Source organism: Cynocephalus volans, chromosome 13 (genome assembly GCF_027409185.1).
Source record: "Cynocephalus volans isolate mCynVol1 chromosome 13, mCynVol1.pri, whole genome shotgun sequence".
Lineage (NCBI taxonomy): Eukaryota > Metazoa > Chordata > Mammalia > Dermoptera > Cynocephalidae > Cynocephalus > Cynocephalus volans.
In genome coordinates, this window is record NC_084472.1 from 26,915,311 (window position 1) to 26,941,225 (window position 25,915).

The window sequence follows — 25,915 nt, forward strand, 5'->3', positions numbered from 1 at the left end:
ACAGCCCCTAAGTTTCCTAAGAGAACTCCATGTGTTAATGACAAGTGCAGATATACTTTCAAATGTGCACTGACAAATTGAAGCTATTCTATTTTGGCTGGTTTGTCATATTTTTTCCGACTTTTATGCAACGTAAAGGGTATCTTGACTAGGAAATTACGTATGATGTTAATAAACAATAAGAGCATTTGGCCAAAGGAGCAGAATCCTAACCACTGAAATTCACATTCTACAATGGTTTCAACCATCTTCTACAAGAAAAAAATCTATGTGCAGAGGACCAACCCAGGCAAAAGCAGTCTTTACTGCTGTGTGGTTCTCCCCATGCACCTACCTAGGCCATGGAAGTCTATTTTCCTAAGCTAACAGGAAGCCTAAGTGACCTCCTTTTCTTGTAAGAAAGGCCACCATCTATTACCAATATAATATCAAGGAAAAAAATAAATGATGAGAAAACATCCTTGAAATGGAAAATCCAACAAGGAGACAGTGTTTCTTTCTGAGAGCGCCTGTAATCCTTGCCCAGAGAAATTTTCCAAGCATAGCCAGCAGAGGGCCCACTCATAAGCACCAAGCAGCCCCAGTGCCATCTTACCACAAGGTCTGAGGAAGAAATGAATCAATCTCCTAAATGCCTAAGTCCCAAGAGACAACTTCCCCCTGAATTTTGTAGAAGAGCTGAAATCACTTTCTTGGGCACGAAAAGGTGCTGGAGGTGATAAAAACTCATCTAGCAAAGAATTCCTGAAGCTTTGGAACCCTAAGAGGTTGATACCCAATTGCATTTTTGGACTCAACCTGTCTACGTAAACACTTCCTAATGTTGTGTATGAAACAATAACAGGTAAGGCACTGAGAAATGGATAAAGGTGACATTTCCCTTAGTAGCCAACAACATGGGCAGGCGAAAAACATTTTAAATTCCCATGATTCTCAGAATTCTGTCATTGTTCTGTTTAGCACCCAAGATCTCAGAGGAAAAAGTTGTAGGTAGTTAATAAATTGATTTCTATTCGCTCAGAAAAAGTGAGGGTAAGCAGATATTGTAAATTGCCTTACTCAGTACCCTCCATCTTCAAAACTGCATTCACGCACATGGAGACTAGAAAGTTAAAATAGCATTTCCCAGACTCCCCTCAGCCCAAGTTTATTCACGTGGTCTAAGAGTTCCATCAAGCAGGTGTAACTGTGAGCAGTGTGAGATGGAGAGATCTGATCTTTTGGGAACCTTAGTGGCAGAGGCCCCTGGTTCTACAGTAGATTTCAGGCCTCTGGGCAGCAGGAATACTGGTACTTCAGCTAAAGTAGGCTTGTGTGTGTTTGGGCATTTTTCCTGGCTGAATTATCCCTGAGTTTATAATTCTCATATAAGTAGCATCCAGAGTGGATTTTTCTGACTACAGTTAAGAATACTAACCAATTTGGGGAAAGTTTATGATTAATTAAGAGATATTGATCTAATCATCCTGAAAAGAGATTTTGAACAAAAGGCATAGATTGAAAAAATCGTTCTATAACTGAAATACATTAGACCATCCATGAGCAGTTAGTAGCCACTTAGTGTGTGTCAGTGTGTCAGGCATTATGCTAAGTGCTGGCAGTACAATGAGGAATAAGACGTTGTCCTTATTTTAAGAAACTTACTGGTGAGGAAATAAACACCACCCTGTAATAAGGGTAATGATAGACGAAAACACCAAATTCACTATAACACAGGAAAAGTAAGCAATTCGGTGAAGGGCAAGGGTCTCAGATAGACTTGAAGCTTAGAGTAGGTTACATGGGACACTTTGGCAGATCCGAGAATATGGAGAAAGCATGAAGTCAAGCAAGAGTCAGTTGTATGTTCGAGTTCTAAGTGAAGTGTCTCGTAGAGAAGGCACAAAGGTCTAAGATAGAGGCAAATGGGAGTCAGGTAAGAGAGGTCCTTGCAGGCCATACTAGGGAGTGCAGATTATACCTATGGACACTATACAGGGAACAATTACAGAATTTCAAAATGGTGCTACAATGCAGGTGTAAATTTTAGGTAGGTCACTTAATGGTAGTGTGAAGAAGCTATGAATAGCAGTGTGAAGATTGGTGGTGTAGCCTGTGCATGAAACAACCAGGCTTTGTAATGAAACAGCGAAAGTACGAGGCATATTTGAAAAAATATCTCAGAGATTAAAGACTCAGGACTCCCAAGTTAATCTCTGAGTGTGTGGGTAGAGCAAATCACACCAGATGCTGGACACTCAATAGGAGGAACAATATCCAGTTATTCTTCTGTAGAGCTTAAGGGTATGGAAGCCCCACTAGGAGAAGATTCCATACAGACAGTTTGGATTTCCAGAAACAGTGGCTAATAGCATGATAGAATGGTGTAACATGCAGGTTATAAAGGCTTTTTTCCTTCAATATTGCATTTTTGTTTTTACATTCTTGGAAATGTGTTCATTAGTAACCTATTGGTACATGCTCTTAATTATACAATTGGATATACACAAAAGAAGTAAAAATACCACACCCTTCTCATGGGAGACAATAAAACAGAGTAGGAAATGATTAATAAACATTCCATGGCACCTTCAGAGAAAATATTTGCTTCCAAATAAATTACCCATATTACTGATATAACTATAAAGCGAGTTTCACACCTCATTGGTGGAATGGAAGTAGATATTATATTGCATCGTTAGAGAATTGTGAAATTATCTTTCTAATATATCAGTTTCAAGCTTCCTACACACTGCTCAAATTTAAAAAGATTGCCTCTTTCACAAAATTCATGCTTAAACAACTTGAATGTAATTTAGTGATTCTGTCAAGTGAATTCAACAATGAAAATATTAGGACAATCCCAATTAATACGACAGAATGGCAAGAGAATAAACTAGTTGAATAATATTTCACCCCTGGATGTTGTCTTCAATTAAAATTTCTATCAAATGAAAGAATTGATTAGTTTCTTCAAGCAAGAAGTCTTGCTTCCTACAAGGAAACAGAATTGTTTCCATTAAAGCTTTCAGTGCCCTTAAGAGGCTGTCACCTCTGGCTGGGGAAACAGTTTATGGCATCCCAGCAGCTGCTTTCATTACATGCACTTACTTGGCAATCAGTGGCATGCTGCAAGTTCAGGACTGTCATCTGGAAAGGTCATAGTTTGACTGCTAAAAAAGATACTGAAAGGTCAACTAGTTATTTTTGAATTTTATGATGTGTATTTCTATGCTTTGATATGTATTTGTGTAGTTGTGCAATTAGTTTGATGCTAGCTTTATAATGAAAACAACCCATTTTCTTACTTGATATCTAATTTTCTCACTTGTGTCATCTTTGATTAAGAATAATACACCACACTGTCTTGTTGATTGTAGCAAGAATGCTGCTCATTTTTATATTATTAAGGCAATATGCTGGGTGATACAATAAATTTGGCCAGGAAAAAAAATTACATTAAAATAATTATGTTAAGGCAGTTTTAAGAGAGATAGTCACACACTAATTTAAAAACACACATGAGCTTCTAAAGTTTGGAGTAAACTTAAGCTGAGAGATCTTGAATATTCAATTTATAAAACTAAGATACGAATGTGGTAGTTTTCATTTAACATTAGATCTAAATGTGATTCAATTCACACCTTGACTATTTATGTACCTTAGTTTTCAATTATTTTTCAGCAATTAAAAACGTTGTGCTCACTGGTAATCACTTATCTGCCTTTGATTACTTATGTCAACTTTCTCATATTCAGGGTACAGTACCTGAGGTGTGCATTCTCATATTTACATAGGAATTAACTAAAACATAAGAGGCTTTTATAATTTATGGTGAGCATCTTCATAGCTTATAATGAACCTGTCAGTAAAAAATATTATGCTTCCAAGATTTCTTTTCCTGTGCTGTTAACACATCATTTCCAAAAAATACACTTTTATATTGCCTACTATCAGAAATATTGGGGCAATCAGAAGACTTTATATACATACTGGCTACTATCCTTGAAAGCGGTCTCATTTAACGAAAGCTAATACTTTATTCAGATTTCCTTAGTTTTCCCTAATGTCCTTTTTCTATCCCAGGATTCCATCCAGGATATATTACATTTAGTTGTCATGTTCCCCTAGGCTTCTCTTGGAAAGGGAACCGTCTCAGAATCTCCTTGTTTTTGGTGACCTTGACAATTTTGAAGACTACAGTCGGGTGTTTTGTGGGATGCCCCTCTATGGGAATTTGTTTGATGTTTCTCTCATGATTAGACTAGGGTAATGGGAGGAATACCTCAGAGGTGAAGCGCCATTGTCATTATATCATATCAAGGGTATAAACACAACATATTACTGTTGACATTGACCTAGATCACCTGAATAAGGTAGTGATTGCCAGTTTTTCCACTGTAATATTAGTCTTTTGTCCCTGCTTCAAAACCATACTCTTTGAAAGGAAGACACTACGTGCAAGCCATGATTCAGGAGTGAAAAATTCTACTCTCGAAAACTTCCTTGGGAAGGGAATATCTACATAAAATAACTGAAATACTTCTCATGAGAGAGTTGTCTATCTTTTCCATTCATTTATGTAGTCAATAGCTCATTTAAATCAGAATACATTCATGGATATTTATTTTATACTTCGGTTTATAATCCAATAGGACTTTACTTATTTTATTGCTCAAGTAGTTCAAGGTGTGACTTTTGGGAATTCTTTCAGTTGGTTCTTGCGCCCTTTGAAATGCATCTATCAGTGGGATGAGTTTTTGGAACACTTTCTTACTTTCCAGCACAACAATGAATCACCTTTTCCTCTGCATCTCTGTACCCTCAATCGTCTCATGCAATACTGGTTTGCTCAGACTGCAAATGCTGAGGGGGTTCCATATGGTTATAACAACAACAAAATGTTAGTTAGCTCTCACCCACCCATCATCCTGCATCAAAACCACTGGCGTGCTGATTCCAGTTCCTCCCTTATGGTTCAAGCAGATGGAAAAGGTTTCTCTCAAATGATGAGAGAAGCTGTGACTGACTGTGTCTTCCACCTCATGGTTTCAATCATTTATTTAACCTGATGGTAGCTCTTCATTTACTCCTAATCGATGGTGCAGTTCACATCAAAATTCTGATAAAACATGGGCAATTTACTTCTTTCTCTAATTGTCTATTTCCTCATCTGCCAACTTAGAGAAAAAAATATGCTTGTGTAGCAGAGCTATCAGAAAAATTAAATAGTGTATGCACTGCATAAGTATCACATAATATACATTTATATAGTACACAGAAACACTTCCTCACACCTTAATCCTTCACTGTGATTATTTGGTTATTTTTCTTCTCCACATCTGTAATACCACTCCTATACTATTCTTGAAATATTATTTAACCCTTCACTCCTCTATGAATACTTTCCTGTCAAAGTGGAGCAAGTTGAGAAAATGCTTACAATTCTTAGACAAGCTGCCAGCTCCCAGCTGACGCTGCATGGGCTGGAGGACCTGAGATGGAGAGAAAAATGAGTGCGCAACATAGAGCAAAGGGCAAGAAACACATTTGAATTCGCTGGATTAATATTTTGGGCTGCATTTCATAAAAAGCTATATAGAACCTTAAAATGTTTCATATCTTATATTTTGGGCTGAGATACATCTCAGAACATGAAAAAAAAAAAAACCCTGTGGGAACTGGAGGGAAGAGAAGCAATAGTGAGCTCCAAAAAGAATGCTCCAAGGAAAGTATCCGGGGCCATATACCTGGCTTAAGAGCTGTGGCAGCAGCTCACCCAAAGTGAGAGTTACCTTCTCCATGCAGCCTTGGTGGCATCATGATGTTTGCTCCACATCATGGAAACAATATTGACTCAGCAAATGCAAAATATTCTTTGTGGCAGCATCTTCTGCCAACTACTCTCTATATGTATACGTGGATTAGATGAGATAACTACACAAAGCAGTTAAGGCATTTTGAAGGGCTAAATTCAATTTAACTTATTTTTAAAACTAATGGTTACTTATTAATGGTTAACTAGTTACTATCAGGTTTTCGTTTGTCTTCCCCACAAATTTTCCTTTGAAGTTGAAGTTATAGGGGGGTGGCCTGGTTTAAGTCGAGGTTCTTCACTCTCTGGTCCCCCCTTGCTAGAAAACTCACTCAAACGGCCCCCTTCTCATTCTCATAGCCTCACACCTGGCACCAGGCGTTGCGCGGACATGCAAGTCCAGAGCCTGATCTGATTACCCCAGGACCTCCACCTTGTACTAAGACATTTCTGATACATGCCAGAGCTCTTCTTTACAAAATGTCACAGAAGAAGTTTAATCTCCTAGAGCTGCATCTCATTTGTGAGGTGTCCATGGCCATTTCAGGTTCCTGAACAGCTCCCATACACTTGTACTCTCCCAGGCCTTACTAATCTACTTACTACTAGCATGCCTGCGTCACTCAGGGCTTTGATAGCTTGTGCAAAAGACCTACTTGACAGGTGATTCCATGATATGTCTTAACACAAAGTAGTAGGTGGGAGTCGAGAGAGGGGCAAGAGGGGCCTTATGTTTATTGAATACTTATGTGTCAGAATCTGGGCTAAGTTATGCATCTGGGACATTCCAGCAGACTCAACAGCACTGAGCCTGGGATCTAAAGGACACATGGTGCAGCATTCAGATGTCATCCCCAGACCCATTAAAACAAAAGCACTCACTACCCTTTGGGGATCATTTTTGGCTGAAGAGAGCTGCCTCCTGTCTCTCCTGCCCCTTTCTTAAGGAAGGCCTCTGTCCAATGACTGGGAAATAGATGTTCATCAAGTTCCCCTTGCCCAACTCTGCAAGGCCAATCTAGACCGGAGTCTGGAGCTGAAACCTTTGCTGTGACTGCATTGCAGCTCAACTTCTCTCTCTGCCTAATTCTGTCATCTTACCCCTCCACGTGTGTGTTGATTGGAGAGCACTCCACAATTTCCTTCATGCTAATTTCCTTCTCAGTGTCTGTTTCCCAGAGTAACTCATTTGTAACGCCTGGGTTCTAGTGTCATCTACATGCACTGCTCAGCACACTGGGCCTCATGTTTCTACTTGGAAAATTAAGAAAGCTGGACTAGCTCTGTAAACCCATTTCCAACTCTATTATTATAACTGGAAAGTGGGAGTAGGGGGTGGGAGAGACTTTGGCAGCCTTAAAACATACCAAATAGCCTCTTTTTCCCGAATCAAAGCCTTGGTTCTACATGGGTCAGAAATCCTTGCATTAATTCTTCACTGTCATTGATCAACATCATTTATTATATATTTTATTCTTTCCTAGGCTTTTTTAGTTTTTCAACATATAGTTATGATGCCATGTGTGAGATCATATTTTCCCTTTCAAATAAATCATGGAACTTCTGTGTTTGTCAAGAAACCTGAAGTAGAGAAATATGAAATGTGAACTGAGAAAAAGTTCAGTTGACCGAGTTCCATTAATTCTTAGGAATGACGAGTCAAGGTCAGTCAAAGGAAGAATGAAAAATATCACAAACTTTTTTTAAAATTGGAAAAAAATAAGTCTTAGGAGTGTGTTCACCTTAGTACTTAAAAAATACTTTATAGCCTATAAATAAGATATAAGAGTTTATAAAATAAAGCCCACAAAATCAATACCTTAGAGAAGTAAAAAATCTTGACAATTTGAAATACTTTCATTATACTTGTCATTTTAGATGAAATCATCATATTGAAACGCTGAAAAAAAAAAGTCAGTCTTTTATTTTATGTTAATCTTTCAGATTTTATTAAATATCCAGATGTTTGACATAATTTAAAAAATCATTGAGTTGATAATGTATATTTTTTTATCACAATGTTTTAGCAGCACGTAAATAAATCAGTGCTGGGAACAAGGCCAGAGGTAATGAAAGCATAAAATTTCCCCAGCTAAATTTTGTAAGGCATTGTAACTGGTCTTTTTAAATCTTTCTTTCTTTTTTTTTTTTTCAGGGCCCCAGATGTCTCAATAAATAAAGCAAAAGCAAAAAATTGTAATTACTGGACTTATACCAATCATATCTCTTTACAAATTAACATTTCTGATATACTTAAATACATTGACTCTGATGTTGAAAACAAATGGTTATCATCTGTTTCTTGTCTTCTATAATCTATTTTCCAAATAGCAGTCAATGAGGGTTTACAACATAAAAATCCCGTAAAAGGTTCTTATCATACTTAGAAGAAAATATTTTTACCATGGCCTAGAAGCACCCCCATGGCCCGTCTCCTGTTTCTTCCTAGCTCATCTTCTTGCATCATTCTTGGTCTCTCTCTCTCTATCTCTATCTCTATAGAAATAGAGAGAACCTTCTTTCTGTCCCTTTAACACACCAAGACCACAGGCCCTTTGCACTAGTTATTCTATCAGCTTATGCATCATTTTAATTTTTCCTAAGTTAGGAAGATGAATTATAGACCATTGATCTTAACATTTTCCTTAGATTTGCATGCTCCAGATTTTATATGGCTAGTTCCTTTTATAACTCTAAGTCTTGGCTTCAATTTCACATCTTAGAAAGGCCCTCCCTGACCATTGAGTCTAAAATAGCATCCTTCCTCCCCAGCATTCTTTATCACATTAGTCTATTTTCTTCTTTATCACTATCTGAAATGATCTTCTTTAATAATAGGTTTGTTTAATGTTTGTTTTTTCTCACTAAAGAAAGGCACATGAAGTCAGAGAACTTGGCTGTATTTTTATTATGTAAAACAACTCCTAAAACACAACAGGCACTATGATCTATGTTCTAGGAGATGTTTAATCAAAAAGAAAAAGCTTTGCCTCATAAGCTTTAAACTGATAAAGATAAAAGAAATATATTAGTTGATTATAAATTGTCTTTTAATCAACTCCTCAGTAAAGTACATCATTCCCCACACTCATCGATAACATGTTTTCTCATTCATTGAGTTCATTTACTCCATTGCTGACCACTGTATAGAGAACTCTATATAAATGACATTTATATAGGGATATCCACATCTAAAAAAGCAAGGCTGTTTTGTTAATTTTATTATGAAACAATAAAAGATAATAGTAGAAGGTATACAAAATGCTGATCAACAAACATATATAACACAACTAATTTTTGATTCTATCATTTAACATTAGTTAAATATTCATGTACATTCTTCCAGCTTTTTGGTTGATTTGTATTGGATAACTACAGGATTGAAATTTTGACCCATACTCTTGTAAAATTAATTTTGATGCTTTGGGTAGAATTTATATGATTAGAAAAATCCAGAAATAAGTTGTAGTAGAGGGTTTTGCAATATCAAAAGAGAAATTTAATAAGGGTGTAAATTACAATTGAAGTACTGGGAATACGAATGATACATTTGAAAGATCATTCACAAAATCTAATTAGATTTAAAGGGACAGGGAAGGAAAAACAGTTAAAATTAATATGAAAATTTATGAATTCATAAATACATGTATGGATTAAACAGTTCTTTATAATAAGCTTCTCATGTACCAGATATTGGGCTAAGTGTTGTGGTAAAGCAGAGAACAAATTATCAAAGAAATTTATTTTCACAGAGGTTTCCATCTTGGCCTTAACAGAAATAGGGATATAAAGAGAATAGGTGTGGAACACAGTTATGAAAAATGTGGTTGGTATTGAAGGAGAGAGGTGGCTAGTGCAGGGTTGAAGAAGCAGAGAACTGTATCAAAGTGAGTAGAGAAAGGCATGGTAGAGGATCAGAGGATTTCCTGAGGCCCGGAGATCCATGGTCACTTACACACACCCAGACGTAGGTGTCTTAGTCCGTTTTGTGATGCTATAACAAAATATCTGAGATGAGTAATTTATTAAAATCAAATTTATTTTCTCACAGTTCTGGAGGCTGGAAAATCCAAGTTCAGGTTTGGTATCTGGTGAGGTCTCCTCCCTGCTTCCAAAATGGTGCCTTGGTGCTGTGTCCTCTGCAGAGGAGGAATGCTGTGTTCTTACATGACAAAAGGCAGAAGGACAATAAACTCCCTCCGTAAAGTCCTTTTATAATAGCATTAATCCTTTCATGAGGGCACAGCCTTGATGACCTAAACACTTCCCAAAAGATCCCACCTCCCTACATTATTGCATTATGAATTAGGTTTCCAACACATAAATTTGAGGGGATTACATATAGAACATAGCAGTAGGATTGGTGTACGACATTTGTTAAGGGGGCACTTTAATCCCCAATGCCTAAAAAATAGTACTAAGTATCTCTGCTAAGTCGATGGAGTGGACAGCTCATGGAGCCATTTCTTTTTTTTTTTTTTTTTTCTGTCTTTTTCGCGACCGGCACTCAGCCAGTGAGTGCACCGGCTATTCCTATATAGGATCCGAACCCGCAGCAGGAGCGTCGCTGCTCTCCCAGCACCGCACTCTCCCGAGTGCACCATGGGCTCAGCCCGCATAGAGCCATTTCTGAGTTCTCTTGGATCAGGGGGTTCAACTGCATGTATCCAAACGTGCAACAGCAAAGGCGGTCACCTCTGCATACCAAGAATTGGGTTTTCCCTCTCCCCCAATTTTCCAGCACCACATAAACTCTTGATTATAGAATGACCCAGGGGAGGTAGGAGGAGAGAATGTGGAATCAGTTTTGCTGTTGTATAAAAATATAACATTTCTTAGATTCTAGCTAGACAATCATACCTGCTACACAAAGAAATAGAATAAAAAGTATTGTTATAACTCTCAGGAAAGCTTATATTACAGAAAATGGAAGAGAAAGAAAATGAGAATAGAACCAGAATACAGAAGAATACTGAGGGAATCAGAGGCAAAGATATTCTGATGAAGAGGTCATTAGTAGCATCAGACAATGGGAAGGTCATCAATGTCAAATACTATAAAAGGTCAAGAGATTAAAGACTCAAACAAGTCCTGTAAATGTAACATTATAAACCCTGGTAATCCTCAAGAGAGCAATTTCTTACTGTCATAAGAAAAAAAAAATGGGGCTAGTCAGTTAATGTTTTTAAGGAAATTAGACATTGATGAGGAAAACTTCTCATTCTATGAAAAGTGTAAATTAAATTCACAGAGGAATATCACTCCAAAGAACAAAGCCTAAAACTGCTTTGTTTCAAAAATTATTTTAAAGAATATCCCCAGTATACTGGTCTGTCTCTGTTGCTTATAACAGAGTACCTGAAGCTGGGTAATATACAAAAACTAAAATTTAATTCTTAAAGTTTTGGAAACTGGGAAGTCCAAAGTCCAGAAAACACATCTGGTGAAGATCTTTTCCCTGGTGGTGACTCTCCAAAGCAACACAGAGTATCACATGGCATGAATGGGCAGAACAAGAGAGAGCTAAGCTTCTCACTTGCTCTCCTTATAAAGCTATCATAACAATGCCCGTGACCACCTATTAAACCATCAATGGATTAATCCATTCATGAAAAGACAGTCCTCACAATCTGATCACCTCTTAAAGGCCCCACCTTTAAATTACTGTAATAGGACTGCCCACCCTCTTAACACTGTTACAGTGGAGATTGAGTTTCCAATACCTGAAATGTGGGGGGATACATTTGACCCGTGGCACCCAGTAAAACTTAGAATATTAGTACAAAGAGAGAATCTTTGCAGTTTCAAGTTTTCAAATGACATTTTCTGTGCTGATATTCTCCTGCACTACCACCATTTCCCACCCACTCCTCATATCTATTTCTCACTCCTCATATCTATTTTTTTTTTCTCCTTTCATCTCTACAGTGTGCTTAGTGGGAAGCATTAGCAGGACACAAGAGGGCTGAAGGGGGGAGAAACTGTGCTAGGACATGCCTGCTTCCTCTGCTGGGGCAAGGTTATAACAACTCTCCTCCCCACCGGTGACTACGGCTCCTGGTAGGTCACCCTGGTGTTTGGCTCTTGGCTCCATGTTGCCCTGAGCTTCAGAAACACCACTTCTACTCTTAGAAAAGCTGTTAATAGATTCCTGCTGCCCTTGATAATCTCTGAATGTTCTTTTTTCCCCCCAACTCTGTCCAAACTTCAAACTTCATGAAGCTTTTTCCCTATTTTCTTCTAGGAGTGTTATAGTTTCAGGTCTTATGTTTAAATATTAAACCCATTCTAAATTGATGTTTGTGTAGGGCATAAGATAAGGGCACAATTTTATGAGTATTCTTTTGCATGAGGATATCCAGTTTTCCCAACACCATTTTTTGAAGAAACTATCCTTTCTCTACCATGTATTATTGGCTTCCTTGTCAAAGATCACTGATTACATACAAGTGGCTTTATTTCTGGACTCTCTATTCTTTCTGCTGGTCTGTATGTCTGTCAGTATTCCAGTTCTTTTGATAACTATAGCTTTGTAATGTTTTGAAATTAGGATGTGTAAGACCTCCAGCTTTCTTCTTCTTTCTCAAGATTGTATTGGCTATTCAGCATCTTTTGTGATTTCATGTTCATTTAGAATTACTTTTTCGATTTCTGTAAAAAATGCCATTGGGATTTTGATAGGGATTGCATTCAATACGTAGATTGCTTTTGGAAACAGGGACATTTTGACAATATAAAGTCTTCTAATCCATGAACTCAAGATATTTTTCCATTTGTTTGTGTTTTCTTTAATGTCTTTAATTAACATTTTGTAGTTTTATGTATACAAGTCTTTCTCCTTTCTCCTTGGCTAAGTTTACTCTTATTTTATTATTTTTAATGCTATCGTAAATGAAATTGTTTTCTTAATTTTATTTTGGAAATGTTCAATGTTAATATATACAGATGCAACTAACTTTTGTCCATTGATACTATATTCTGCAACCTTACTGAATTTGTTTATTAGTTGTTAACAATTTTTGTGGAATCTTTAGGGTTATTTATCTGTAATATTATGTCACCTGTTAACAGAAATAACATTCTTCCTTTCTAATTTGGCTGCTTGTTGTTTCTTTTCCTTGCATAACTGTTTGGCTAGGACTTCCAGTACTACGTTGAATAAAAGTGGTGAGGGTAGGCATATGTGCCTTGTGCTAATCTTAGAGTAAAAGTTTTCGGTTTTTCACAGATCAGTATAATGTCAGCTGTGGGCTTTTTGCATATGACCTTCACTATGTTGTGGTAATTTACTTCTTTTCCTACTCTGTTGAGTGATTTTACCATTAAATTTTGTTAAATTTTGTCAAATGCTTTTTCTGCGTCTATTGAGATGATTATTTGATTTTTATCTTCATGCTGTTGATGTGGTGTATTACACTGACTGACTTTAGAATGTTCAGTCTTGCATCTCAAGGGTAAATTCTATGTGGTCATGGTCTGTCTTTGATTTCCTTCTCATTTTCCTTTATGTATCTTCTATAGATATTTTCCTTGCGGTTACCATGAGGCTTAAATAAACATCTTATTGTTTTAACAGTCTATTTTAAGCTGATAATAAGTTCAAACACATATAAAATCTGTGCTTTTACTGTACTTTTATCTTGTACTTTTTTAAATCTGTACTTTTGCTACTCTCTCCCACACACTTTATGTTACTAATGTCAAAAATTACATTAATTTTTATTGTGTACCTTCTAATACATTTTTATAATTATAGTTATTTTTTATACTTTTATCTTTTAACTTCTATATCATTACTAAAACAATTTACTCATTACATTTACAATATTCTGTATTTGTCTCTATATTTATCAGAGAAGATTTACTTTCATGTTTTCATGTTACTAATTAGCATCATTTTATCTCAACTTGAAAGACTCTCCTTAGCATGTCTTGTAAACAGGTCTAGTGATGGTGAAATCCCTCAGCTTTCCTTTACGTAGAAAAGTCAGTATTCTTGGTTGGCAGTTTTTTTTTCTTTCAGCACTTTGAATACGTCATCCACTCCCTTCTGGCCTGCAATGTGTCTTCTGAGAATCTACAGGTAGTCTTTTTACATGATGAGATACTTTTCTCCAGCACCTTTCTAAATTTTGTCTTTGACATAAACTTTTAACAATTTGATTATAATATTCCTGAGTTTGTACTTCTTTGACTTATCTGTGTTATTTTGTTTGGGTCCATTACTTTTGAATCTGAATTTCCATTTCATTCCCAAGATTTGGGAAATTTTTGGCCATTACTTCTTAAATAAACTCTGTCTCCCGTGTATGCATTTTGGTCTGCTTGATGATGTCCCATAATCCCTTAGCTTTTATTAGTCTTTTTCATTCTTTTTTTTCCCCCCTGACTAGATAATTTCAAAGTACCTTTTAATCATGTTTCTTCTGCTTGATCAAATCTGCTATTGAACCTCCTTAATGATTTTTCAGTTTAATTATTCTATTTTTCAACTTCAAAATTTCTATTTGATTCTTTTTTATTTTTCTGTCTCTGTTGAAATTCTCATTTTGTTTATTTATTATTTCCTGAGTTTGTTAAACATTCTTTGATGGAAAGAATTGCTATTTCTTTGTCAGGTAATTCATATGCCACCTTTCTTCATGGTCTGCCTTTGGAGATTAGTTTTGGTCTTTTGACAAGACCTTTTTTCCTGTTTCTTTGTGTTTCTTGTAACTTTGTGTTGATATTTGAACATATGAAAGAAGAGTCACCTCTCTTGATCTTTATGAACTGGCTTCACATAGGAAAAGACCTTCACCTATTAGCCTGCCTGGAGATTCTGGGGGCCTCTTAAACCTTTCCTGTGGATGAGTTTCCTCTGAAATTTTGCATGTAAATTCATAATTAGAGGGATTTTTTTGGTTTCGTTTAGGAGCTCTTAGTTTCTTGCTCCCTCTAATGTATACCTATGTACCATGGATTCTCTGAAGCTGAGGAATACCACCCAACTCTTTTTTGTTCTCAGCAGCTGCCAGTTTTCTTGAGTATGCCCCATCTCATCCACACTCCCAGAGAACCAAGATAAATTTAGTCTCTTGGGCAGCCCCCTGAAAATCCAGAACACTGGACAAATATTCCACTTTTTCTCTTCCTCTGATGGAGAGGCTGCCAAGCTGTTATCAGCCTGTGCCTGTTATACTGTACATATGTCCTCTGGAACAGCAGCGCACCACTTAGCTCTTTTGTTCTCAGTGAGCTCCAAAAATATGGAATATGCCAAGTCCCATCAAATCTCTGAGACAGATGAAACAGAAGCCAGTCCCTTGGGAAGACCCTGAAAAAGTCAGAACATTGGACATACAGCCCAGTATTCTCTTTTCCTCCTCAAGGAGAAGCCAGAAGCGAGGAGTTTTCTCCTGATTATGTGGTTTGGTGCTGGGGGAGGAACTATGGTGAGAGTGTACCATGCATATTTCTACTGACTTTGATGCAGCTATTTTCTTGGCTGCCTTGTCTAACTTGGAGAAAGGAGGGGCTAAGGCTTTCTATTTTGCCACCTTGCTGATGACACCTCCCCAAATCATTAATTTTTAAAGATACCATCAAAAGTTTAAGTCAGAAATTTCTGTTTTGTTTGAAATACCTTAATCTTCTCCTTCACTGAAACTGTTTATTATTCAGGATTTATCATCTGTTAATCACATAAAGACTTCCACCATTGATGGAAAGTTTTAGGCAAAAATAGACAAATTACTTCTAATAGGAGATAACAGGAATCTGATGAAATTAGCAGGACCCAATTCCATTTTGTGCATTGCATTAAAATTGTTTCTAGCATATGGTAGGAATGCTATGGCTAGTTGTGAATTGCTATCCTAAACACTGGGCCTGAGTGCATTTTTGTCCTGTATTGTGAATGTGTTATTATCACAGTGTGTAATAAGTAACTCTCACAGTACACACAAAGTCTAAATAGCAAATTGCCCCCAAATAGTCTTATCTTCAGCTTATGATTTTACAGGCTTTACCTCTCATAGTGATTAATATAATACCACCATATAAGGTTTAGGTCATTCAGCAATGTAGCCACCATATATCAGACGTCAGACAGTTCAAAAGCACTTACTATCCTATGTAAATTACATCCTATGACATTCTAATTAATGAATATTTTCACGTAGAATAAAGATGCACACAATATTTACCAAAAGTAGTTCATCTTTAAGATACAAATACACACACACACACACACACACACACACACACATGCATATGCACACACACATGCACACCATTCTTTCCAAAAGAAAAGTCAATTGAAGAAGACATTTTGGCAGGAAGAAAAAGCAATAACTCATGACATGGACCCATTTGAATTAATGAAAATCCCAGGAGATTAAAGGGACACATTCCATTAGTGAAAGGGTCAAATGGTGAAGTAGGTCTAAGTAATATATGAGCCTGGGGTCTTGAATCCAGACCCATTTGTGTAAAAAGATTGCTAGCTTTGGCAAAAGAGCCCTTAGCCTCAATAAATGAACATGTTACCAAGCAAAGAACCTTAAAAGGACCTAGAAAAATTAATAGCTCTGAGCTTAAAAGTGAACTTCAGGTAGCCAACACTTTATCTAGATCACACAATTAAAACAAATCTTGTCAAAATAAGATTTCTGTAGTTGTATTTAGTATGTTCATATTTTTAGTTTTTTGATTTGACATAAAACCTAATTTCATTTTTTTCTATACATTGTAAAAATTACCGTAAAAAAACATTAATACATCACCTGGTACCATCTTAAACTGAGAGCTCCTCTGCCCTTGTCACCGATACTTTTGAGCCAATGTTGCACTTTGTACCTTGTACCTAGCATTTAAAATTTTAATGTAACTGCATTTGATTCACTATAGACTTTCAGCTAACCCTTTGCCTTGTGCTAATGACACAAAAACAATCAAAACCTTGTTTCTGCCCTCAAGAGAGAGACATTCTAGGAGAATAGAAACATCATTTAAACAAATAAGTCCACTAAAATGTTATACAATACAAAGGAAAAGAAGACAATGGTCAAAACGTCTATGGAGAAGGCAAGTACACTTCAAAGATGAAGTGACCTTTGAGCTGCACTTTCAAATATTGGAATGTCTGTTTTCAAGAAAAGAGAGGTTGGGTTGAGTTTATTTCAGACCACAAAGGCACTGTGAAATAAGGCAAAGAGACAGTAATAGAGCCCTAACATTAGGACTATAGAATATCAGGTTATTATTTTCATCTTAATATATTTACTTATTTATTTATTCATTTTGGTAGGGAGAGTCAAGGTGCAGGAAGAAGAGCAAAAGAAAGAAAGCCAGAGAAGTATACAGAAACTTGATTGTATTAGATCTTCTTTTGCTGTGGGTCAAATGTGTCCCCCTAAATTTCGTTTGTTGGAACTTGATCCCCATCATAACAGTGTTAAGAGGGTAGGAAATCAAATTATGGTGTTGGAAAGAAGGGGGCCTTTAAAAAGTGATCTGCGCTCTCATCAATGGATTAATCCATTCGTGAAGTAGCAAATTATCATGGGTGTGGCCTGGTGGCATTACAAGGAGAGCACATGAAAGGGCTCTTGCCATGCTCAGCATGTGATTGCCTGCACTGCCACAGATTCCGAAGAGAGTCCCACCCCAGAAGAAGGTGCTGACCAGATGCACCCCCTTGGACTGTAGACTTCTCAGCTTCCAAAATTTTGTTTCTTTATAAATTACCCAGTTTCAGGTATTCTGTTATAAACAACAGAAAGTAGACTAATACATCTGTAGGTATTAGTCATCCTAATACCGGCCATCCCTATATAGGATCCGAACCTGTGGCCTCGACACTCCCAGCGCCACACTCTCCCAAGTGAGCCACGGATTCGGCCCTAATACATCTGTCTTTAATAATGACTTTGGACTTCATTTAATAAGCAATGGAATATTTCTGAAGAATTCAGAGCTGTTTCCTTTTTTCATTGAAAAATGGAGACAGTTAAAAAAACTATGTTCCCCACAAAAAAGATTGAGAAAAATCATATGAAAGAACCCATTAGTTCTTTGTGCCTCTGAGTTGTTATTAGTACATATTTGGCCTGAGAGATTCATATTGGTCTTTTAAATGAACTCATAATAGAGTATAAAACAGCTTTGCATTGTGACAGAAGAAATTCCCGAATATTAAGATAGATAGATAGATGATAGATAGATAGATAGATAGATAGATAGATAGATAGATAGATAGATAGATAGATAGAAAATCATCTTTCCTTTAAATAACAAATTTTAAAGTTTAGCATTTCCTAAATATTCAAAAATTTAGATTGGGCCAAATGACCATTCATTTACTTTAAACAATTTTAACTTTACAATGTGCATGACAAGTCCTAAATTATTAAAATTAATTTTTCAGTATTTTCTTGACTATTAGAAAATCTCATAACAGTCTTATAGACTAAAGTCTAGTTCCTACAGAAACTATAAATTTAATAACGGAATAGTTCAATGGGTTTTCTAAAACATCAAGAGCTAATCCCCATGCAAGTCATGAAGTGATGATTACTTTGTAAAAGTACAGACATGATGCTGTTCAATATTTTTCTTGATACCCTGAGAGTGGTGTGAAACATATTGTCTTATGTAGAGCTAGAGGTCTGAATCTTATAATGCTGAAAAGATTAGTTATTGTCAGCTGCACAATTGTGAATCTAATGAAATTTGTCAATAGAATGTGAAGCAAACAATGTTGAGTGAGATCCACAAAATGAAGATATCAGCGTAGTCTACAATGGTCACCTTCTTGTCTAATTTATTCAATCCATTTGATCTTGACAATAAGAGATACTCAAGCCAGCAGTCGGCAACATTTTGAGCACCTTCCAGGTTTACAGCTCAGTTGGATGCTATTTAGAATCCTGTTATTCTGAAGCTGTGGAATAAGGTGGTTTAGCTTTCAATGTTTGTATAAAAAGGGGCACACGAAATTGACTTCTTGTAAAATTCATTTTATGACTTTATCCAGAAACGTTTTCCATAGTTCATTGGCCTTCTGCCATTTATTAATAAATGTGTTTTCTTAGGTCAGTGCAACATGATTCAGTACTAGAGTGTGTTGTTCCTACAGCAGATGTCTATAATGCATGAGATGATAAAGAGTGAGAAATCAGCTGTTGTTCAGGGATGCATGCTTAGTGTTATTTTCCATGAGTCGAGATTAAGTAAGTACCATAGCTGTCATCAAAATGGATTTAAAAAAATTTCATTTGAGATTTACAAAAGAAAAAGAAGAGTTGTATTTGCATGTTTTGTTCTGAGAGATTTTTAGACACAGTTTTGTCCTCAGTTTTACAAAAGATGTTCATGGATTCCTTGTAAATATAAAGGCAGAAAATCTATTTTTATTTATTGACATTGTTTACCAAAATTTTATTTCCATGTAAAATTCATTCATCATAATTTTAAAACTTCAACTGGGTCCTAGTTACTCCAGACTTATCTCAGAATGCATTTTTTACCAAATACCATTTACGTGATATTTCTCAGTGTGAATGCACTGGCTTTTTCTGCACTTCATATTACAGTGAAAATGAGGGAACATAATACTTACCAGCTATCCAAATTAGGAGATTTTTCTTAGGTTTTAACTATAAATACTGTCGCTGTCTTTATTAGGTGACAGTCGCACCAAACCTCACTTTTCTCATCCAAAAAATAAAGATAAGAAGAGGAGCTACCTACACAGGAAGCACTCACTAAATATTTTTAAGTATTATGACTCTCAAAGAATTGAATGGTCTCTTTTTTGTAATTATATTTTCCTCGTATTTTTACATTTTGCTTTATTTGAATTCCTTAGCTAATAAAAATATGTATCAGTTGCATATGCTACTTATGGAAATGAAAATGTTTCTGCTATTTTCTGCTTAGGTATTAAAATATTTGATATTAATAAGTTTTTATGACATATGGAAGTGAAGCTTATGATCAAATGATCAACATAAAGTTGAAATTTAGCCAGATTTTATACATTGTATCCTAGCCTAATAGTTTGGTAATAGCATTAATTTTTTTTTAAATATGTATTTTCTATCTATTCAAAGTATGTATCGAATTTGTCCATTTCATTTCAACTTCCACACTATGTCTCTAGTCTGCGCCACCATTACCTTCAACATGCATGGTTACGGGGTATCCTGATTTAATTCTGCATTCACACTTGGTCCTCTCCAATTCAGTGTCTACACGGAAGCTGGAGAAATGCTTTCAAAACACAAAACCGTTTGTGCTACTCACTTGCATAAAACCTTCAATGCCTGACCATTGCACTCTCAATAAAATTCAAAACCTCAAGCAGGCTGTCAGTCCCTGCAGGCTCTCCAGCCTCCTCTCTTGCCATGCTCCTTTTTATTCACCATTCTACTGCATTGTCCTTCTTCCAGTTCCTTAAATAGACCAAGCTCATAGCATTCAGAACCATTTGCAAGGATATATTTGCCTGGTTATTTGTTTAATGTGTGTCAGTCTCTGCCACCAATCTAATAGCTTTAGAAAGGGAGTGTTGCATCTATTTTGTCCACTTATGTACCTTGCACAGTGCTTGGCACAAATAAATGATGTGCAATAAATATTAGTTCAAGAAATAAAAGAATATTGGTTAAATGCTGACTAAGTGTCAGGCACAGCAGTAGGCACAGAAGAGATAAAGAATACAAAAGAGTGCCTGTCTTTAATGATCGTCCAGTCCAGTGGGAGGGTAAGAGCTGAGTAAACAATTAGAACACAATAGTCTTCTATAAAGCAAAGCACATGGTGCTATGACAGCAGAGTGAGGTTAGGAAAGTCTCAAAAGATAAGATTCCTGAGATTCGTCTTGAGAAATATTAGAAGTTAGGCCAAAAAAAAGCAAGGAAAATTAGAGGAGCTAAAGGAATCCTTGGGTAAAGGCGTGGAGTCATGGTGGTGAAGAAGTCCAGTGGTTTGGGAAGTTGGACATAAAGGATAAAGTGAAACACATATGAAAGTTAATTCTGATCCCTTCATAAATAAGAAAACACGATTTCCTGGGGGCTCTAACAAAATTCTAACTTTCTATTTGTTATTTATAATTATTTTCAGAAAAGATAACCACTTATCCAAGGTCCACAGCTAAGCAACATACCCAAGATAAGAAGATGGATAGATAGACAAACTCCAAAGCCCATTTCCTTTTCTATTATAGCAAACTAACTCTTTAATTAAAATATTAGTATTTTTAGTATAGTTATTGTAGTGGATTGAATTATGTCCCCCCAAAACTCACTGAGGCTTGAATTGTCTTCTAAGTTTTACGTATCAGAAACTTAGCTCCCACTGTGATTGTTAAGAGGGTGGGAAATCCTATTATAGTAATTGAAAGGTGGAGCCTTGAAGAGACGATTGTGTGGTAGGACCTTGCAGTAGTGAATGGGTTAAAAATGGTGGTCCAGGGTGTGGTTCTGAGGGCTTTAAAAGAAGAGGAGGCTGTCTCTCTCTCTCTCTGCTCTCTCTGCTTCCACCATCTTGCAATGTGAGATCCCTGAATCACTGTCACCACCACCATATGGACTTTGGACTTCCCAGCCTCAGAAACTGTAAGCAATAAATTGCATTTTCTTATAAATTACCCAGTTCCAGGTACTTTGTTATAAGCAACAAAAACAGACAGATACAGAAAATTGGTATCGAGGAGTGGGGTGCTGCTATACAGATACCTGAAGATGCAGAAGCAGCTTTGGAACTGGGTAATGGGCAAAGTTTGGAGAAGTTTGGAGGACTCAGAAGAAGAAAAAGAGAAAAGTGTAAGTTTGGAATGTTAGGAGGCTGGTTAAATGGTGGCAAGCGGAATGCTGATAGAAATATGGACTGTAAAGACCATTCTAAGGAGGTGTCAGATAGAAATAAGGAGTTTTTCAGAAACTGAGGCAAAGATCATCCTTGCAAGGAAATTGGCAGCATTCTGTCCATGCCCTAGGACTTTGTGGAAGTTGGAACTTAGGAGCTGTGAACCAGAGTATTTGGTGGAAGAAATTTCTAAGCAGCAAAACATTAAGGAAGCTGCATGGCTACTTGCAGGAGCCTGCGCTGAGTTATGGCAGCAAAGTATTGACGTGAAGCCAGAATTTAAAAGGGAAGCAGAGTGTAAAGATTTAGAAAATTTGCAGCCTGGCCATGTGGTAGAGAAGCAGAGAGCATGCAATGGTGCAGCCCAATGACCATTAGCTAAGAAGACTAACACAAAAGAACAGGATTATCAAGAGAAGGAGAAAAAGGCCCTGAAGGCATTGCAGAAGCCTCTGGGGCCAACCCTTCTATTTCAGGCCCAAAGACCTAGGGAGAAAAAATGGTCTTGGAGAACAGGTCTGAGGCACCATCCACAGGCTTGCTGCTCAGGACCACCTTGGGAAGCTGTTTCCTTGACAGAGTTTGGATGTGTTGTCCCCTCCAAAACTCATGTGGAAATTTGATCTCCAATGTGGTAGTATTGGAAACTGATTGAGTCATGAGGGCGGATCCCTCATGAATGGATTAATGCTCTCCCTGGGGGAGGGGGGAGTAATGAGTGAGTTCTCGCTCTATTAGTTCCCACAAGAGCTTGTTGCTTAAAAAGACCCTGGCGCACACACACGCTCTCTCTGTCTCTCTCTCTCTGTCTCTCTCTCTCTCTCTCTCTGTCTCTCTCTCTGTCTCTCTGTCTCTCTCGCATCCTCTATCTTGCTTACTTTCACCATGTGATCTGCTTGTACCCGCCTGCTGCCTGCTATTTTTCCGCCATGAGTAGAAGCAGCCTGAGGCCCATGCCAGATGCAGCTGTCCTAGAATTGTAAGCCAAATAAACCTCTTTTCCTTATAAATTACCCAGTCTCAGGTATTTCTGTTATGGCAACACAAAACGGACTAAAACATCCCCACACCAGCACCCCAGCTGCTTTGGCTGCTCCAGCTGTGGCTAAATTGGCACCAGGTGTGGCTGGACCCACAGCTTAAGAAAATACAAGCTGGAAGCCTTGGCAGCATCCATGTGGTGTTAGGACTGCAGGCCCACAGAATGCCAGAGCTGTGGATGCTTGGGAGTCTCCACTCAGATTTCAAAAGATGAATGGAAAAGTCTGGGACCCAGGAAGAGATCTGTCACAGGGGTGGAGTCACCACAGACAGTCTTCAGTAGAGCAATGCCAAGTGGAAATGTGGAGTCAGAGTTGCAGAAGAGAAACTCCATCAGCATCATGCCTAGTGGAGCCATGAGACTGGGACCACCATGGAGACTCCAGACCTGTGGAGCTACCAGTGTGCAATGCCAGCCTGTGAGAGCTAAAGCATCACCTGAGACCAGGAAAGCCATAGGAGTGGAGCTGCCAGAGAACTTGGGGACCCAACCCCCACACCAGCACACAGAGGACATCAAACATGGAGTCAAAGTACCTGATTTGCCAGCTTTGAGATTTAATGCCTGCCGGGCTGGGTTTCGGACTTGTTTGGGAACTGTTACACCTTTCTTTTGGCCAACTTCTCACTTTTGGAATGGGAATATGTACCTTATGTTTTTCCCACCATTGTATCTTGGAAGTAGATAACTTGTACTGATTTCACAGATGGGACTTTGAACTTTGGACTTTTGAGTTCAAACAAGTCAAGACTTGGATGAAATGAATGTATTTGCATGTGAAAAGGACATGCGTTTTGGGGAGCCAGGAGCAGAATGTAGTGGATTGAATTATGTCCCCCCAAAACTCACTGAGGTTTGAATTGTCTTCTAAGTTTTATGAATTAGAAACTTAGCTCCCACTGGGATTGTTAAGAGGGTGGGAAATCCTATTCCAGTAATCAAAAGGTGGAGCCTTGAAGAGATGATTGGGTTGTAGGACCATGCAGTAACAAATGGATTAAAAATGGTGGTCAAGGGCATGGTTCTGAGGGCTTTAAAAGAAGAGGAGGCTGTCTCTCTCTCTGCTCTCTTTGCTTCCACTGTCTTGCAATGTGAGACCTCTGAATCACTGTCACCACCACCACATGGACATTGGACTTCCCAGCCTCAGAAACTAAACAATAAATTTCATTTTCTTTATAAATCACCCAGTTTCAAGTATTTGGTTATAAGCAACAAGAATGGACTGATACAGTTATATAAACCTTCACCACTACTCATTGCACTAAAATTATAAATCTGTCCTTTTATACAATTAGCTCTTAAGAAGACATTCAAATAGAAACACAGACCTATCTGTGACATGCAACCTAAATAACATCTTTGTCTTACAAGACCGTATAATTTGCTCCAAGATTTCTCCCAGAACATTATATAGGATATATCTACAATTTTATTGTATATATGAAAATATATAGAGTGAAAATATATGTATGTATCCAATTGGTTTTGTTTCTCAGGAAAATTATACATATTTGAATAAATGTATAAATTTGTTTATATATGTATGTGTGTGCATACATATAATATTTATTATAAGTTCTGGGCTGAAGAGATAATATAGACTAAGAAGTCCCATTATCTGTTCTCTGCAACCTGGAGACCCAGGAAAGACAGTGGCCATTCAAAGGCCTCTGAGCCAGAGGACTAATGATGCAGATTCTAGTCCAAATCTGAAGGCCTGACAACCAAGATCACCAAGGGCAGGAGAAGAACAGTGTCCCAGCTCATGCAATCAGGAAGAGGGATAGCAAATTCAATCTTTCTCAGCCTTTTTGTTCTATTCAGGCCCTTGAGGGATTGGATGATGTCCACCCACATTGGGGAGGGCCATCTGCTTTACTCAGTCCACCAATTCAAATGCTAATCTTCCAGAAACATCCTCACAGAAACATCCAGAAATAATGTTTAATTTAGATAACTGGGCATCCTGTGGTCCAGTCGATTCATAAAATTAACTGCCACAATAACCCATCTTTCTCTTCCACTCTCTCAAGTTTCTGAAAAACAAAACAAAACAATCTTTTGGATTTGTTTTTTTTGTTAAGAAATTATCATTCAGCTGAAAATGTATTATATGGGAGAAAAAGAGGAAAAGTAAGAGGAAACATATACACAGTGGAAACAAATGATTCAAAAAATTAAAGAGATGAACAAGCATACCCTTTCTGACCCTTAGGGTCTTCACTATCACACTTCCTGAAAATAAAACACCCTATCCTGGAATGTAGCAGAGCGACACAAGCAAAACAAAGATCAAAATCTTCTAACCTTGCAGACTGAGATTAACATAATCTGTCTAAAAATAACTCCAGATTTCAGAAGCCCATCTCATTCACTAAATTATTCAGGATCTTGCCTTATCCAAAAACCTGGCGAGTTGTCTTTGGTAGATTCCTTGAAACTTGGTCTTTCTAATTTTAGCTAACATCACAGTGAGCTAACTCAATACGTAAAACTAATCTCGTATGAGTTACGCACATGCACAAACACAAACAGCCACAAAAAAATGACAAAATCCCCCCACCAACTCCTGGATATACAGATCTAACCTCCTTGGTTTTGTTTTGTTTTATTACGTTTGTTTTCAGGTGAGTGTAAACATAGCAGTGAAAGTTCAAGCTACAGATCTAGAAGAAGTACAAATCCTTTGTCTTTCATCAAGTTCAAATAAATTTCATTATGGTTTCATATCAATGAGATTTTCTAGCAGTATACGAGGCAGTCACTTAGTAACACTTCCTGAGTATCTATCTAGCAGATGCAATCATAATTTGGGGTGATTTTAACATCAAAGTAAACTCAGGTTTAGAAACTCTGAAAGAGAACCATTATTTCTCAAAAGGTCATTACCTCAGCGATAATTTGAATTTGAAAAAAAATGAACTACCTGATCAAATCTGTGAACACAACATTATATTATTAATTTGAAGTCTCTATAAAGTGGAAATTACCTTAATTAATAATCATTATTGTCTATTTTCAGCACATTATTGCTTGCCTTGCCTTCGTCCTGAAAGTAAAATCTAAAATTCGGTGAAAAATTACAATTTCTTTTGAAATTTGAAATAGTTTTTTATATCAATCACCCCCAATCTGACTTAATATCACTTAAAAGATAAATGAAGAGAATAAAATTAATACAAATTTTAAAAATTCATTAATATACTCTGAAATTTTTGTTG